Here is a 17615-nt window from a genome sequence, read left to right as displayed (position 1 = left end):
ACATGATGCTGAGGTACAGAGATGAAGAAGACATCCTCAAGAGACTGGCAGAGCACAGTTTGCCCAGCTGCCACATCATGGCTCTCTGGTGACACTAGCCCTTCTCACTGAGGAGGACACCGAGGTGTTGATACTTCGCTGTTGATACTTCGCTGTTTCCTTCCCCATGTCAACTTTCCATTAAGAAACATCAATGGCAGAAGTGGGAAACACCACAAAGAATGACTAAACCTGTTTTTAATCTCCTCTTACATATTTTTTAAAAAGACCTTGTTAGAAACTCACTAAAACCCAGTTCGTCTCCTCTGGTCCTTGTGCATTCCATTCCTGCTGAATAAACCCCTCTTCCATCATTCAGACACACACACATTCGTCCCCGCAGTAGCAACGAAAAACAGGTTCTTGGGTTGTTTCCTATTTTTGCTGGGTCTGATCAAGTTGAGTCAAAGTTAGTGCATTTTTTGTTTTTTTGGTTTTTTTGGTGATCTAGAAAGCAAAAGATATAGTTTAGAGCAGTGTTTTCAAAAATAAAAATTCTGTGGCGGCCCAGAGTGCCCTGGAAGTTTGTGGGGTTATCCAGGGCCGGCTTTTGTCTACAAAGTGAAGAGCAGAGGCTCATGGACGGTAAGCACTACCCTAGCAATAGGCAACATAGAATGCACATGGCTTGCACAAGAGACTGAAGGATTAAACCCCACATGTACATATATTTCACAGTTAAATGTATGTATGGAAATGAAACAGATTGAATGTGTCTACTGTGTTTATAACACAGATAAAGACAGAGAGAGAGGTCAACAGCACCCAGGAATGCTCTCTTTCTCACCCAGGGACACCCAGGGCTTGGCAGTAGCCAGGGCACACTGACCAGAGTGGGGTCATCTCGATTTCTTTGCATGGCCTTAGAAAGAAAGGACACTGCTATGCCGGTATCATATGCTGAAATACCAGGAAATTCCAGAGCCTATGTGTTGTGCCCTGTTGTGAAAAGCATCCATTAATTTTCTAGCTGACACAGGGATGGCTTTGCCCAGAGGTACCACACTGAATCTTCTTTCCTTATCTTTGCACCTATAGACATGGATTCATACTTAAGTTGAAAAATACTCCAGTTGTCAATGAGAGAAAACACAGAGAAAGCCTAGAGGACAAGAGTGCAAGTTTCAACAAATTAAAGAAAGTAAGGAAAGTGTTTAGAGAGTACATGTAGTCTAATTAGGAATGAACCCCTTACTTCCCTTTGCCTCTAAGGCAATCTGGAGGCTTGGTCCCTTGGTTTGCCAAGTGAAATGGTTTTTTCTGCTCCACTATTGACCCAGCAAGTTACATGGTGTAGTTTTATTGAAAAAACATGTGCAAAATGTCTCCAGGGCAACAACGGGGATGAGACTACTTGCTCCACTCTCTTTAAAACAACCAACACTGGGGAGCGTGTGCTAGCTAGCTGATGAAAGGACCAGCATTCCAGGCTCCCTGAGCATTAGTTTTCAAAGCAGCGAACAGTGGTCATAAATCTTTGCGATGAGCCAAGTACAGTACTTAGCCTGACTTACCCTCATGGGGTGTGTGTGTGTGTGTGTGTGTGTGTGTGGTGTGCTTATGTGTGTCTTGTTTTTGTTCTCTAGTCCTGGGATCCATCTCCATTTCTGTACTTGTTTTGTTTATAATTCCAAAACGCAAATTGTGACTTGCTGCCTGGGAACACTACAAAGTCCTTCCTCAAACACTGAGGAAACAGAAAACTCACAGATTTCCCACAAAAGTGGCTTTCCACTCCTATTAGATACAGTGATTTTCACAACAGGTTCGCAGAAAATAAAGCGCTTTTTGGGGGGGGGGGAAATGAGAAATAGGAAACTCCGAGATCCACCTGAAGTAATAGAAGAAACAGGGCTTAGTGGCCTCTTTACTGACTTGAAAAAACAAAACAAAACAACCTTAAAAACAAAATCCTCTTGAATTTTAACAGAACTTTATAGAATTTTCTTGGGGCATCTGTGTGCTTCAGTCGGTTAAGTGTCTGCCTTCAGCTCAGGTCATGACCCCAGGGTCCTTGGATCGAGCCCCATGTTGGGCTCCCTGCTCCACAGGGAGCCTGCTTATCCCTCTCCCTTTGCCTTCCACTCCCCCTACTTGTTCTCTCTCTCTCTCTCTCTCTCACTCTCTCTCAAATAAATAAATAAAATCTTAAAAAAAAGAATTTTATAGAATTTTATAGAACTTTCTATAAGATATACACAGTTATGGTACCTTTGATTACATAAAAAAAAAATTGATGATTCCATGGGTATGTCCCTTTTTCCATAGAACAGGTTAGAGACCATTTTTAAACAGGGCTTCCTTCCTAAATAGTTCTCATAGAAAGCTGGTACAAGAGTTAACGTTGGGAGAGGACCTGTATTAGGAATAGATGAAAAGTTCCCAGCACTGGCTATCTTTCTCCCCACTCCCCAGAAATCTCTGGCTGGCACATTTGTCAGTTTAGACAGGGTTGGGCACAAAAATTCTACTTTTATTCTGGAAACATGAAGATGTTCCCCTGGGCACTGTGGATCGATAGCATTTGTCCATCACTCTAGGACAGGTCCTTCTGTCCAAGAGAATCTTCCTTCTGAAATGCTCAGCTCTGTGTGTCTGCTGTAATCATTGCTACCAAATGTCTGGTACACCCAGATCAGTTTTCAGGGGAGCTGAAAACAATAGTTTGGCTGACTTCTAATGAGGACTAAGGAAACATTAGTCAGGAAGGTGAGTCTTTAAGAAATGGCACCAAAGGCCCTACCTTTCTCTGTGTGAAGTAATCTGAGTTCTTTTGTAATCCAAATCTCTGTACCTCTCCAGCTGGGGGCCTCCAATTCACAATACTGGTCTCCTTTTTAAGGTTAAATCACAGAAGACCCATTTTAAAATGCAAATACTTCATTCAAGAGGGACCAAGTCCAGTGAAGCATTATTAAATCTGAGCAAGAAGAACAGAGAATGGCCGTTGGAGGGAAGGGCAGAGACGTTCAGATGTCAATAGAGTTTAGGCATAGACAAAGATTGGAAGAATGTGTTTCTGCCAAGGTTTGTGGGCCTGGGCAGGATGCTATAGCAAAGGTGGCCTGGGACAACAAGAGGATGCTGGTCCCTTCCAGGTCCATGGGGATGGAATGAGGATGCTGCAGAGGAAGAGGTGGAGGTGAGGCAGCATGAAAGTCCTCCACTAGATAATTCTACTTTGGGCCAGGTCTGTGCTGTCCAGATAAGGATGTTGTCTTTGAGATTCTCATCAATCGTGGTTGTCTATCTCCAGACTTAGTGACATCTGATCACAGTGGATGAATATGATCCCAGCATCTTTTATACCAGGATTTATCACAAATGTGGTGGTCAGTTTTCTGAGCCTCCACTCCAGATAACCCCAAAAAAGCAAAGGAAATGAAATTAATAACTGTATCACCTGTCAACTCCTTGTTCAAGTTGTATTTCAAATTAATGAGTTCCTCTAGCAATGTATATTGCTATAAAACATTTGGAGGAAAACAGCTGAGATAAAATGACTTTATGTATCTAGGAAAACAATATTCCAGGCAAGGAGTCAAAATCTACCCATTTCACAGAGCATATTGACATGAGAACATCAAATATTTCTTAAAAATTATGGCTTCTGAAGGAAAATAAGGAAATGACACAGAAGTAAGCCTTCCGTGTGTTTTTCAAGGGGACATTGTATTATTAGGATTTTGAGTAAGTCTGAGTTTCTCTTTGAAATGATAGAACCCACGATGAAGATGTGTTTAAGTTTGGCACATTTATCTGTCCATTGGGTGAAATAGTTCCTTGAGAAATGAGATGATAAATGTATTTTCTTTCAAAAAATCCATTTCTGGCCTTTTTCAGTTAGTGTTTAGTTGGCAATGAAATATTTTCCACACATTGAAAGAGACACCTCAGCATCTTATTTATAACCCATTGGGACAGGGGGGTACATGGTAGTAAAATGATTCCGGCTTCTTTGGAAATGCAGAAATGAAGCAGGATCTGCCAAGGTAGAAGTGTTTTGACAGCCATCTAATGTGGGGATTCTTAAGGCAGGTCTACATGGAGGCTTGAGGGTGAATTCCCTGTGCATGGATGCATGTTTATGTGTGAATATACATGGTCCGGCAGCCATGGTTTTCATCAGATTCTGAGGAGACAACTCCAAAAAAGGTTAAGAAGCTTTAGTATAGAGTAAAATAAAAGTGAAAGAGTCAGTAAGAAACAGAAGTGTATTTTGGAAAGAACAAACATTGTGTAATTGAATAATTACAGTAGAGGAAGGATTTGTTTACTCTAACATTTTCCTGGGGACATGGCGCCGAGGTCTGGGGAAGGGCAAAGGCAGAGCCTCATTCCTACAAGAGGAAGGCAGCCACTGAGCAATCTTAATGTCCCCAAAGGCAAGGTGTAGTTTTAGGATTTTATAAATGTATGACAGGATAAAAGGTCTAGACTCCCTGTGTCCAGAAACTGAGATGAAAGAGTTCAGGAGGGGAAAAACATATGAGGAGAAGATCCAGTGTCAGGAAGAACAGGCTTGGAAGGACACAGACCAGCACTACTTCATACTTGAAGTCTGAAATTAGGTGATGGAAGAGAATATATCGCAAACAAAATGAACCCTTTGTAATTGTGTGGGGTTCCATTTCTGCAAGAGGATGTCATCTGGCCTACAAGTGTTGAAGTTAATGTCTTTTAACATCAGCGTGGTCCAAACTCAAGACTGAAGGTAACACAAGTCACAACCTTACCACACACCTACATCACACAAAACCCACCTAGAAGAGAAAGACTGTATTAGGGTTCTCCAGGGAAACAGAATTAATAGGAGTTCTCTAAAAAAATAAGGAATTGGCTTATGCAATTATGGAGGCCAAGTCCCAAGACCTGCAGTCAACAAACTGGATACCCAGGAGAGCCTATGGTGTAAGTTCTAGTTCAAAGACCAGCAGGCTCGGGGCCCAAGAACTAATGTTTCAAGTCTGAAGGCAGGAAAAGACTGATGTCCTGGCTTAAAGTGGTTAGGCAAGAGGAGTTCTCTCTTTTGTTCTAGTCATGTCTTCGATTGACTGGGTGAGGTCCTCCCACACCAGGGAGGGGCATCTGCTTCATTCAGTCTACCATTTCAAATGTTAACCACATCCAGAAATGTGCTCACACCCAGAATAGTGTTCAACCAAATGTCTGGGTACCCCATGGCCCAGCCAAGTTGACACATAAAATTAACCGTCACAAAAAGCCTGAATCTTTTTAACAGACACACCAGTTCCTACACATCCGAAAGTCTTTTATCCTCTTCAAATCTGCCAATAAACTTCACAGTTCTGATAATATTGGCTGGTCTTCCCTGAGCACTTACTGCATGCCAGGAAATATCTGGACACATCAGATGGATTGACTCACTTGATCCTCACCACACTCTATAAAGAAGATTCTACTCTTCTCCCCATCTTACAGATGAGGAAACTGAGGCACAGAGAGCCCAAGATTGTGCAAGAAGCAAGGAAAGGAGCTGGGTTTCAAATCCAGCCAGTCTTGGTCTTGGTCCCAGAGCTATGTTCCCAAACCACCTCTCATCTTGTCTCCTGCATTTACTCAGATTCTATAATGTTTCCATAGCTCAAAATGCCTTAATGCTTTTGTAACTTCTTCATGCCTGCATACACTACTTTGAAATTGACTTCCCCTAAAGATATATATATGTATATAATGAATAAATATAATAAAGTATATAAATAAACATAAAATCTTTAAATATATATTCATGTATATTTTAAAGCCAAATTTAATTTGATATCACATGAGGGTAGTTGATGAACTCTGATAATACTAATGATAACCTAACAAGGTGGGTCCCCAGGTGTTTTTCATATATTCTCTCTAAAAACCATAGCAAAGGAGGTCAGTGTGACTCAAAGATGCTTTGAAAATATTCTATCCTAACCAAATATGACATTAGAAATTTAATGTTAATAATTTCAGGAATCGCTAACAAAGAGTGTTGTGATTACACATGTTAATCTCCTGCCTGGATTCCAAACATATAGCATTAACAGGTTGAAATAAATTAATTTTAAAAATCATAACCATAATAAGAAAAAATTAGATAAATGACTCACAGGCAGGCCGTGAGGAGAACAGAATACATAGAGTAAGTAGGATTCAAGACTGAAATGTGCAGGAACTCAGGGTCTAAGTTGGGGCTCCCCATTTTGGATGGGCCTCCGTGCTGGGCTGTTAAAGCTGCACAGAGCTTCCACCTGTTGTGCTAGGAGGGAACAGAGGCAGCTGTATGATCTCAAAGTAAGTAAGCCCTTGCTAGCTTAGGAACAGTGACTGTCACATCCCCACAGGACACACCAAAAGAAGAAATGGTTCCAAACCAGGGACCTGGGGGGACAGAGACAATAATAAACTGTCCACATAGAGGCATTAATGTGGGGAAAGGAAAACACGCACAGATGCGTGCACACACACACGCACATGCATCTTTCTCAAGGTGAGCTTGAAAGCTAAACCAAGAACAAGACATTAGGAAACAAACAAAAACAGAAATACTTGAATTCAGAACATGTAAGATGACAAGAGACAAATGCTAGAACTCAAACAAAAATACATAAACTGCAATTTAAAACTAAACAGAAAGGATAATAAATATCAGATTTGTCATAGCTGCAGGATCAGTGCTGTAATATTGTTCCCAGTGCTCCAGAGGGAAGCACAGACAGACAAAGAAAAGGGAAATATAGAAGAAAAGTCAGGTAACTCTCCCTAAGGGACATAATAGGAGTTCCAGAAGCAGAGAATATACAGGATGGTGGAGTGGCAATTTTTGAAGAACTAAAGAAAAATTGAGGATTTTCCTGAGTTGAAGGTAAAAAAGAGTCCTCATACACACAGTGCATGCCACGTGTGGAAAGGATAAAAAATAAATAAAATAACACTCTACCTAGACACTTTGTAGTGAAACTCTAGGTCATCAAAGAGACAAATTTTAGAAGTTAGAAGAGAGAAATGACAGATTTCCTACAAATGAATAACAGGTGGGTGATATATTAGTTTTCTATGCTCATAAAAAATTAACACAAATTTGGCAGCTTAAAATCACATGCATTTTTATCTCACAGTTACTGTGTGCTAGGAGTTAGGACACAGCTCACCTAGGTTCTCTGTGAGGCTACAATCAAGGTATCAGCCAAGAGTGGGTTCTCATCTGAAGGCTCAGTTGGGGAAGGGCTCACTTCCCAGCCTGTTCCAGTCGTCAGCAGAGTTCACTTCCTTGCAATCATATAAGACTCACAGCTACTTGCTTCTTCAAAGCAGCAAGGAGAGGGAGAGTGTAGAGCCAGTCTGCTAGCAAGGCAGTCTTACGTAACGTAATGTAATCCCAGCAGTGACCTCCCATCTACCTCGCCACATTCTGTTGATTAGAAGCAAGTCACCCACACTCAAAGGGAGAGATTATACAAGAGCATGAACACCAGGAGAAAAGATCATGGAGACTGCATTAAAGCTCATCTGTCATAGGCAATAACAAACACTTCATCAATAATAGATATCAAAAGACAGTGGCATAATATCCTCAAAGTGCTGGAGAAAGTAACTGTCAGTTGTACCAGGATGAGAGATGCTTCAATCATGAGGGCCAAATAAAGTCATTTTCAAATATTAAAGCTTAGAAAGTTGACTACCTACAGATCCTTCCTAAATTTTTAAGGAATATAATTATTAACAAGCAAAGTGTTTGTAGGGACACCTGGGTGGCTCAATAGGTTAAGTGTCTGCCTTTGGCTGAGGTCATGATCCCAGGGTCCTGGGATCAAGTCCCGCATTGGGCTCCTTGCTCAGTGGGAAGCCTAATTTTCCCTCTGCCTGCCGCTCCCCCTGCTTGTGTTCTCTCTGTCTCTCTGTCTCTCTGACAAATAAATAAGTAAAATCTTTAAAAAAAGTGTTTGTAAAATATGTTGATACAGCTAACTACTATGAGCTAAATATTAATAATTGATTGTATTATGTTTTTAAAGAGGTGGCCCTGAAATTCCAGATGGCAATAACATGGAGATGGAAAGCATGCAAAGCATTCCAGCCTACTAAGAGCACCTGTGCCGTTTCGGAGGAGGACAGAGGCACTGGATAACTTAAGATATCACTAGGGAAATGTAAAATAAAATATATACATTGAAATTTTGCCTAAAAATGAAAGATTATAAGCCGTACTATTCAAGCAAACGTAGAGGGCGGAAAAGTAGATCCTGAACCCCTACCGCCCCCCCCCCCACCAAAAAGCGTTAACAATTCAACAGATGTCAGAAAGCTTAAAAAAAAAATAGCTAAAGAAAAGAACATGGTACAAGAAAGGTGGCAGGAAGTAGCCCAAATGTATTGATAAATAGAATAAATGTAAAATAATTTACCTTCACCTATTAAAATATGCTGCTTTTCAAAGAGTAAACATCAGAAGAAAGCTTAAAAATAAAAGAATGTTTTTAATTCATGGATTTCAAGGCTCCCCATTGCTTTAGTCAGCGAGTCTCCAAACTTCTAATGAACCACCTGAAGTATTTGCTAAAAATACAGATTCCTGGGCCCCGGGCCAGAAATATTGATTCAGTAAGCCTGGGTTTTAAGCCCAATTATCTGGAGGTTTAACCAGTTAGCCAGTTGTTTCTGATGAAGGTGATCAGAATATGAAACTCCAGAACAATAGATTCTTCAGAATTCAGTCTTGCCATCAAAACCTTCCATCATCAGATAATCCTACTTCTCTCAGTTTAGTTTTCCCGGCTCCCCCAACAAATGATATTTTTCCTTTCCCCACCCCCAACATGTCCAATGCTCATTTCCACCAGTCTATGAGCTTCCTGCAGACATGAGTAACCTCTCCTGTGTCATGCTGAACCCTTACAGCACTTGGTATGGTGAGCTGATATGTTAGGCTATATCATTTTCTGGCTTATGAAGAAGTCAAAGAACGTGTGGAAAAAAATAAATGAGATGAGAGTGGAGATAAAACAGCACCAGAAAGGGGGCGCCTGGGTGGCTCAGTTGGTTAAGCGTCCGACTCTTGGTTTCCAGTCAGGTCATGATCTCAGGATTGTAAGATGGAGCCCGGGCTCTGTGCTCGGTGTGGAGTCTGCTTGAGATGCTCTCTCCCTCTCCCTCTGCCCTTCTCATTCCTGCTCTCTCTAAAATAAATTAGTAAATCTCTAAAAAATAAAAGAAAACAGCACCAAAAAGAAGAGGAGGAGGAGAAGAAAAGGAAGAGGATGCGGAGGAGGAAGAGGGCGAGGAGGAGGACAAAGGACTGAAAGAGGCAGAGACATCCCAAGGGAGACAGGAAGAGGGAGAAGAGCACAGCAGAGAAGGAGAGCAGAGAGCACGGAAGCGTGACTTCTCTGGTTGATTGCTTCCCAGGCTCCAAATCTCTGGGGTTAGGCCCAGGGTGCTCTACGGCCATTGTTTCTGCGGCAGCAGAGATGAAAGTCAGACAAAATAATCCAAAAGTGCTGAACTCGGCTTGCTAAGTCCTTAGGGGTTTATTAGACTTTACTTTCCGCAGACATTGAAGAAAGTCTTCAGCTGAAGTCCATTAAGCAAATTAAAAAGCAGGAGAAAAATAAACATAGATGGATAGAGATAGCAGTTTTATGAGGCAAAGGAAGCAGTTAGTTCTGACAAAGCTCCTGGCCTTACTTAGACTCTTGGATTCCCCCTCCCTTAAAACTCTGAAGATATTGTTCCCTCCACGACACCCTGCTGGTCGTCATAAAAGAAAGCTAATAGAATTTTTTTTTCCCCCCCGTGAAGACAAAGGCTGGTACAAACTAAAGTAAAAATATTATCCACATTGTTCCTCGGTACAATTCCTGACCCAAATCATTTGTCGTTTTGCCTCCGAGCAGGGTCCTAAGAAAAAAACCTCCAATACTGCTGCATATATACTGTTATGGGTTATATACTGCACATGCCGTTGGCCCTAAAAGGAAACCAAACTACATTAATATACATTCCCCCCGAATCAAGACTTGTATGGTAATGAATCACTTTAAATTCATACCTTCTTGGAATTATCAATGGTATCTGAAAAACAAGACATTTTATAATGTTCCAGATCTTTAAAAACCCAAGTCCAAAAGAAAAAAAATAAAAGATTCATTGCACACCCACGATGTACAAAGTGCCGTGTTTGGGCCTCTGACACATGCAAAGAAACTGAACAAAAGATCTGCATTCAGCTCATCTTCCTTGCATGACTCTGTGAAATTATTTTAGACCCGAAAAAATAAAGCCACTCTTGGACTTGGTCTCCAAGGCAAGGAATATTCCCTCGGGGCAATGACTCTCTGCGCTCTCTGCATATTTTCCTCAGGGGTGGGGGCAAAGCCAGCACTAGATTTTCCATTTCACATTCTGTGGCCACTTCAGACAGCTGAGCTCTTCCTCACCTTGCCCTGAGGTTATGGAAACCGAGCCTGGCACCAGGCTCACTCTCTCTCGCAGACTGACATGTGGCCGGCCCCTGGTTTCCGTCCAGGACCCAGGGCTGCAGAAGGCCCCTGGTGCCTAAATGCAGTTAGTCCTTGGGTTTTTCTAAGCCAAGTAAATTCAGCACTTCAAAATATTCTTACATTTTAAAAAACTCAGGCTTTCCAAATACTGCAAAATTCTTGACTTCCAACCATCTCCGGCCTTTGCTTCTTATTTGCGTTGTCATAGACATCATATATTTCCAAACAAATAAAGGGGGATATAAAACAAAACTGGGCCATCAAAATCTATCAAAAGTGCAAAGTATTGTTTTGCAAAAATGTCACAGTATTTTTTTAACGGGAAAAAAATTAAGTTGTATTGATTTTTTAACAGATGAAAGCACATTTTCATCTTTTATAGCAATTAGTTACAAAGGAGAATGTCTTGAAAACATAAAGGACCAGATTCTCCCTTGACCCAAGTAAGTATCTTCAATTAATCTCCTAAAAGAGCCTGTAATAATTCCAAAGCTAGTCGCTGGTCTCTTGACGCCAAAGTCCAATTTAAATCTAATTATCCTTTCTAGTAGGACACAGGAAAGGCATGCCAATTTAAATCCACAGAAACCCCAAACCTCATTTTTACCAATCATTTTAACATTTTCTCCCCTGAAATCTTTTACAAGAGCTGCCTTAGGGCCGATTTGAGCTTCTCTCTTGCCTTTCTTCTCTCACCGGTTGGTTAGTGGAGATGCTAATGACCAGGAAAATGCATGGATTGAGCGGGAAGTTCAAACACTCCACAAACCAGGTTACCAAAGGAAAAATTAAAAAAAAAAAAATAAGAGTTTCCCCAAATCCCCAAATAAAATGAGAAATAATAACCCCCTAGAAGTGCCCATGATTTTTACCATCCATGGAATGCTTGGTTGAGTTAATATCAAATATTGTTACCACATCTGGGTTAGCAAGTGGAATTTCCATGCAATCTTGGATCCCGACTTTTCTTTTGCAGCCTCATTAGTGACACAAACCCTGCTGTGAAAATCTATCCAGATTTGCAACCAGCGTTATCTTTTTGTCAAAACGGCAAGACGTGTAAGGCAAAGTGTAAAATCCTGGGCCCTGAGCATGTGGGGAGTAGCTGTGAAATGAGGACCTGGCTAGGTGGGGGGGTCTCATGGAATCAGGCTTATGATCCACTTCTCCCTGAACAGATTTGGAGGGGGCAGCAGGGAGCCCACCTTCTGAGCACTCAGGGGCTTGGCAGGGGCAAGGAGCTCTGACTAAGAGAGGGGGAAAGAAAGGACAGCTTCGAGGGTCAGAATGCCTTAATCAAGATCAGCCACCATGAACAGAAGTACACTTGACAACTGACTTGTGTAAAAGGTAGTGGACGATGGCAGCAGTGGGTCGTTCTTGTTCAGAATTCTGCGACACGATTGCTATGTTCAGAAAAGCAGTGAGCGCTGCAGTCATATTTTACAGTGGAATGGGCTGGTTTGTGGAGTGTTGTGTTCCTGGGTCAAATGGTAATTGTTTTTCATTTTTTAGGTGAGCTTCCATCGATATATCCTATTAACTCAATATTTATTAAGCTCTCACTAAGTGCCAGGCACTTGGAGACTCTTTCTTATGGCAAGTCACTTAATCACAAATATTCATTCAATAAGCACTTAATGGATGCTTATTTGGAACCAGACTTTGTGCTGCATGTTAAAATGCAACAGGGTAACAGGTAACTTCAGCCTGTTTTTTCTTCTTCCTTTTTAAAAAAATTGAGGTGTAATTGGCACACAACATTATATTGGTTTCAGGTGTGCAAAGTAAATGATTTCATATTTGTGTCTATTGCAAAATGATCTCCACAATAAGTCTAGTTAACATCTGTCACTACACACAGTTGCAGAATTTTTTTCTTGTGATGAGAACTTTTAAGATCTACTTTCTTAGGAACTTTAAAATATGCAATACAGTATTACTAACTATGGTCACCATGATGTACATTATATCTCTATGACTTACTTATTTTATACCTGGAAGTTTTTGCCTTTTGATCCCCTTTACCCATTTGCCCCCCCCAACCCCCTCCCACACCCTACCTGTGGCAACCACCAATCTGTTCTCTGTATCTATGAACTTGATTATTGGGTTTTTTTTTTTGTAAGATTCCACATATAAGTAAGATCATACAGTACTTCCTTTCTCTGTCTGACTTGTTTCACTTAGTTTAATGCCTTCAAGATCCATCATAAATGGCAAGATTTCATTCTTTATTATGGCTGCATAGGGTTTCACTGTATATATAGCACATTTTCTTTATCCATTCATCCATCAATGGACACCTAGATTGTTTCCATGTCTTGGCTACTGTAAATAATGCTGCAGTGAACATGGAGGTGTATATATCTTCTCAAAGGAGTATTTTCATTTTCTTTAGTTAAATACCTTGAAGTGGAATTGTGGGATCATATGGAATTTCTTTTTTAATTTCTTCAGGAATCTCCATACTCTTTTCCATAGTGGCTATACCAGTCTGCATTTCCACCAACAGTGCACGAGGGTTTTCTTCTCTATAACCCTATCGACACTTGTTATTTCTTGTCTTTTTGATAATAACCATTCTAACAGGTGTGAGGTAACATCTCATTGTCATTTTGATTTGCATTTCCCTGATGATGGGTGTGGTATTGAGCATCTTTTCATGTACCTGTTGGCCATCTGTATGTCTTCTTTGGAAGGATGCCTGTTCAGATCCTCTGCCCATTTTTTTTATTGGATTGTTTGTTTTTATGCTATTGAGTTGTATGAGATTTTTATACATCTTGTTTATTAGCCCCTTAGCAGATATATGATTGGGAAATATTTTCTCCAATTTGGTAGGTTGCCTTTTCATTTTGTAGATAGTGTCCTCGGCTTTTTAATTTGTAAAAGAAGGTACTCTACAACATTTCTAGGGTTTCTTCTTGTTAAAAAAAAAAAAAACGCATTTTGATTCGTTTTATTATTTGTTTATAAATAGTTTGTCTTTCATTTATAAACTTTAAGAATCTAGATTCGTTACTGTGATGTTTCCTGGGTCTAAATTATACATTAGAAAGTTCCCTCGACGATACAGTTCTCACCATGGGAGCCTGCCAGAATTGAGAATGGAGATAAATAACTGGAATTTTAAACACATGCTTACAAATTACTGCAAACCTTATATACAATAAATAAATGACAGCAAGGGAATCAAGATCCTTAGAATTATTCACATAAAACTTCTTTCTCATGTAATAGTGGCAACATAACCAGGATTCCAGCAGAGACGGAGCCCTCCTTTTTGGGGACACACCTAAGGCTAGAGGTAGTTTGGCTGGGACCTCACACCCCAGTTGTGTGGCCCACAGTAACAGCCATTTTGCCACGGACAGGAGCCCGAGGGTGTAAACCTGCTAGGTTTCTGATTTTCCTTATTCTGGGAGTGTGTAGTTGGATTAACTGATGGAAAAAGTCATGCCACACAAACATTTTCCTTTCAAGAAGTTAAAGAGAGTTCAGCCACAGTGCAAGTTCTTTCTGCATTTATCTTGGACTTAAAAAAAATTGGAAATGGCTACAACATGACATGCTGACATATGAGAGTACAAATGGGGAAGGTTTGAAAAGATGATGGCAAAGAGAAGAGGTTGACCAATAGGTGAGCATTTGTGGGGGAAAAGTAGTAACAGTGTAGGGGGAAAGACTGAACGTTAATATGCCCGTATATGTGTATACACACACACATACACACAGATTCTCCCAAGGTTACAATGAAAGGATTGAAGAAATTCTTGGAGTGCCACAAAATTTAGTAAATGTGTGTTTCATGGAGGAACCAACGTTATCCTGATGTCCTGAACCATGCCCCCCAAATTTTAGACTGGAACATTGGAGAGCTTTCATTATGCATTCAGCATACATCAAAAATGTCAAAGAATAGAAACAAGAAAGAGCCGTGCAAGATTAGTGTGGCATGAAAGACAGACCAAGGATTCATATCCCACCCTGGCCGGGTCTCCCGGCAGGGCAGAGTGCTCCAGGGGCAGAGCTGTCGAACCTGGCTGCGTCAGCTCCAGTAGCAGTTCTAACATTTTGGAAGCCTCGGATTCCTTTGAGAATTTGGTAAATTTAGAGTCTATCGCTAGAAAAATGCACACAAATACCCCCATTTTGCATACAATTACAGGAGATTTTCAGATCCCCAGAAGCTTTGGACTAAGAATTCTTTTTATTTTTTTAAAGATTTTATTTATTTATTTGAGAGAGAGAGAGAGAAACAGCATGAGAGGGGATAGGGTCAGAGGGAGAAGCAGGCTCCCCGCCTAGCCGGGAGCCCGATGCGGGACTCGATCCCGGGACTCCAGGATCATGACCTGAGCTGAAGGCAGTCGCTTAACCAACTGAGCCACCCAGGCGCCCTGGACTAAGAATTCTAACTAAAAGATCCCTCTAGACCTTTCCGATGGATGAAGCTTTATGCTGAATGGTCTCATATTTCTTCATCAAAAGAACTACCAAACCTGCCTTGTTGCATTTGCCTCGGACTTCATTTTCTTCACCATGGTAATAAAAAGTCATCATAGTTGTAATCCCTATAAATGATGATGATAACCAGCATACGGTGAGCTCTTATATGTCAGGCAGTATTCTAACAGCTTACATGTATTATCCTACTGGGTCTTCATAGTGACCCTATTGAACAAAATGGTGTTATCAACCTATTTTACAGATGACACCATTGGGGCACAGAGAATTTAAAGTAACAAGTAGTAGTTGGCAAGTCCAGACTCTGACAGTCTGATTTCAGACCTTGCATTCTTACCCTTCCGGTTTCTTCTACTCATAAAAATGTTTCTCCCCTATACATAGCAGTAGAAACTCTAAAACCAAACACACAGAACAAAAAACAATGAACTGAAAAAAATTTAAGAAAATTGTTTTATCTTCTTTCCTTAGTATTTCAGAGAAATAATAAAAAAAAGATTCAGAGAAAGTCTTAGCATCTTATTCAAAGGATCCATCCCTTCTCCAATTCCAGTGGCCAGTTGCCACCCATCACAACCCTGAGCTGGGTGGTCCTTGGGTCCTTCATCTCATTTTACATGGCCACAGATAAGTGGATTGAGAATCACTTATCCATTCCTTCCTGTCAGCTTATTGTAACCTATGGCAGTTTAGATGGCACAGGATGTCACCAACATGGTCCCATTTAATTAAAAATTAAGTAAGATCAGACTATATTAGTAGAGTTAATGATATTAGTCATTAAAATGAGGCCCTTAAATAGTAGAATCTTTGCAATAATTTGTAATGAGAAGAGGGATTTCAAAAATCTTTTGTGCCACATTTTATTGGGCTTTTCACTGGCAAAGTAGTAAAAGTGTTGTCAGATTTAAAATTAATCATTTTTAGTTTACAGTAATAAGTCCAATATGTGTGTTTGTATGTGTGTTTTTCTGACACCACCAAGCAATTCTCCCATGCTTAGCGGGTAAGGGCTCAGTCCCACAGTCTGCCCTCCACCTCAGATACCAGTCACAAGACCAGATTGTCATCTGTGCTTCTGACCAACTGGCTATAAACTGGAGGCTCTAGAGACTCCCCTCCCTGGGTTTGACACATTTCCTACAGCAGCTCAGAGAACTCGGAGAAACCCTTACTTATGTTTACCAGGTTTTTATAAAAAGATAAAACTCAGGAACAGTCAGATGGAAGAAATGCATAGGGCCAGGCATGGGGGAAGGGTTGTAGAGCCCCCATGCTCTTTCTGAACACATCACTCTCCCCATATCTCCTGTCGTTCACCAACCCCGAAGCTCTTTAACACCATCCTTTTTGGGTCTTTATGAAGCCTTCATTACTTAGACACAATGAATTAAGTCATTGTCCATTGGGAATTGGACTCCACCTCCAGACACTCTTCCCTCTGGGAGGTCAGGGGAGTGGGACTGAAAATTCCAGCCCTCTAATCACAGGGTTGGTTCTGCGGGCAAACAACCCCCATCCTTTGGTGCTCTCCAAAAGTTACCTCATTAACATAAACTCAAAAACATTAACATTAAAGGGGTTTGTTATGAATATCAAGACACCTTTATCACTCTTATCACTTAGGAAGTTCCAAGGGTTTTAAGAGCTTTGTGCCAGAAGCAGAATGAAGACCAAATATACATTTCTTATTATAAATCACAATATCACACAAGTGTTTCAAATCTGCTCAACTTTTCTGTTATAAGGGCCTATCAGCAGTTATGTGAACTAGCAGATGTTTAGACTTATTTTGGAACAATTTTAGATTTACAGAAAAGTTTCCCAGATAGCAGAGAGTCTCCATATACCCTTTCCTCAGCTTCCTTGACGTTAACATCTGTCATATCCACAGCACATCTGTTAAAACTCAGAAATTAACATTGGCACAATGTGTTAACTACAGGCTTTATTCAGATTTCACCAGTTTTTCCAATATTGTCCTTTCTCAATTCCAGGGTCAAATCCAGGATATTGCACTGTATTTAGTCATCATATCTTCTTAATCTCTGCCAGTCTGTAACAGTTTCTCAGTCTTGTTTCTCATGACTTTGGCACTTTCGAAGAGCACTGATGAGATATTTTATAGAATGTCCTTCATTTGGGGTTTGACTTATTTTCTCATGATTAGACGGTGCTTGTAGATGCTGGGGAAGAAAACCATAGAGGTCAAGTGCCCCTCTCACACATCCTATCAGCGGGTCCATAATATGACTCCTCACTGATGAGTTTAAACTTCATCACTGGCTAAGGTGAGGTCCATCAGGTTTCTCCACTACAAAGTTACTGATTTCCGGGGCGCCTGGGTGGCTCAGTTGGTTAAGCGACTGCCTTCGGCTCAGGTCATGATCCTGGAGTCCCAGGATCGAGTCCCGCATCGGGCTCCCTGCTCGGCAGGGAGTCTGCTTCTCCCTCTGACCCTCCCCCCTCTCATGTGCTCTCTCTTTCATTCTCTCTCTCTCAAATAAATAAAATCTTAAAAAAAAAAAAGTTACTGATTTCCACTTTCCATACTCTATCTGTTGGAAGCAAGTCACTAAATCCAGCCCCTACTCAAAGGGAGGAGAATTAAGC

This window comes from Mirounga leonina, unplaced genomic scaffold (genome assembly GCF_011800145.1).
Source record: "Mirounga leonina isolate KUSES-001 unplaced genomic scaffold, KU_Mleo_1.0 Mir_413, whole genome shotgun sequence".
In the NCBI taxonomy this organism is placed as follows: Eukaryota; Metazoa; Chordata; class Mammalia; order Carnivora; family Phocidae; genus Mirounga; species Mirounga leonina.
The sequence above is the reverse complement of the archived record's forward strand: the minus strand, read 5'-3'. Positions refer to the sequence as shown.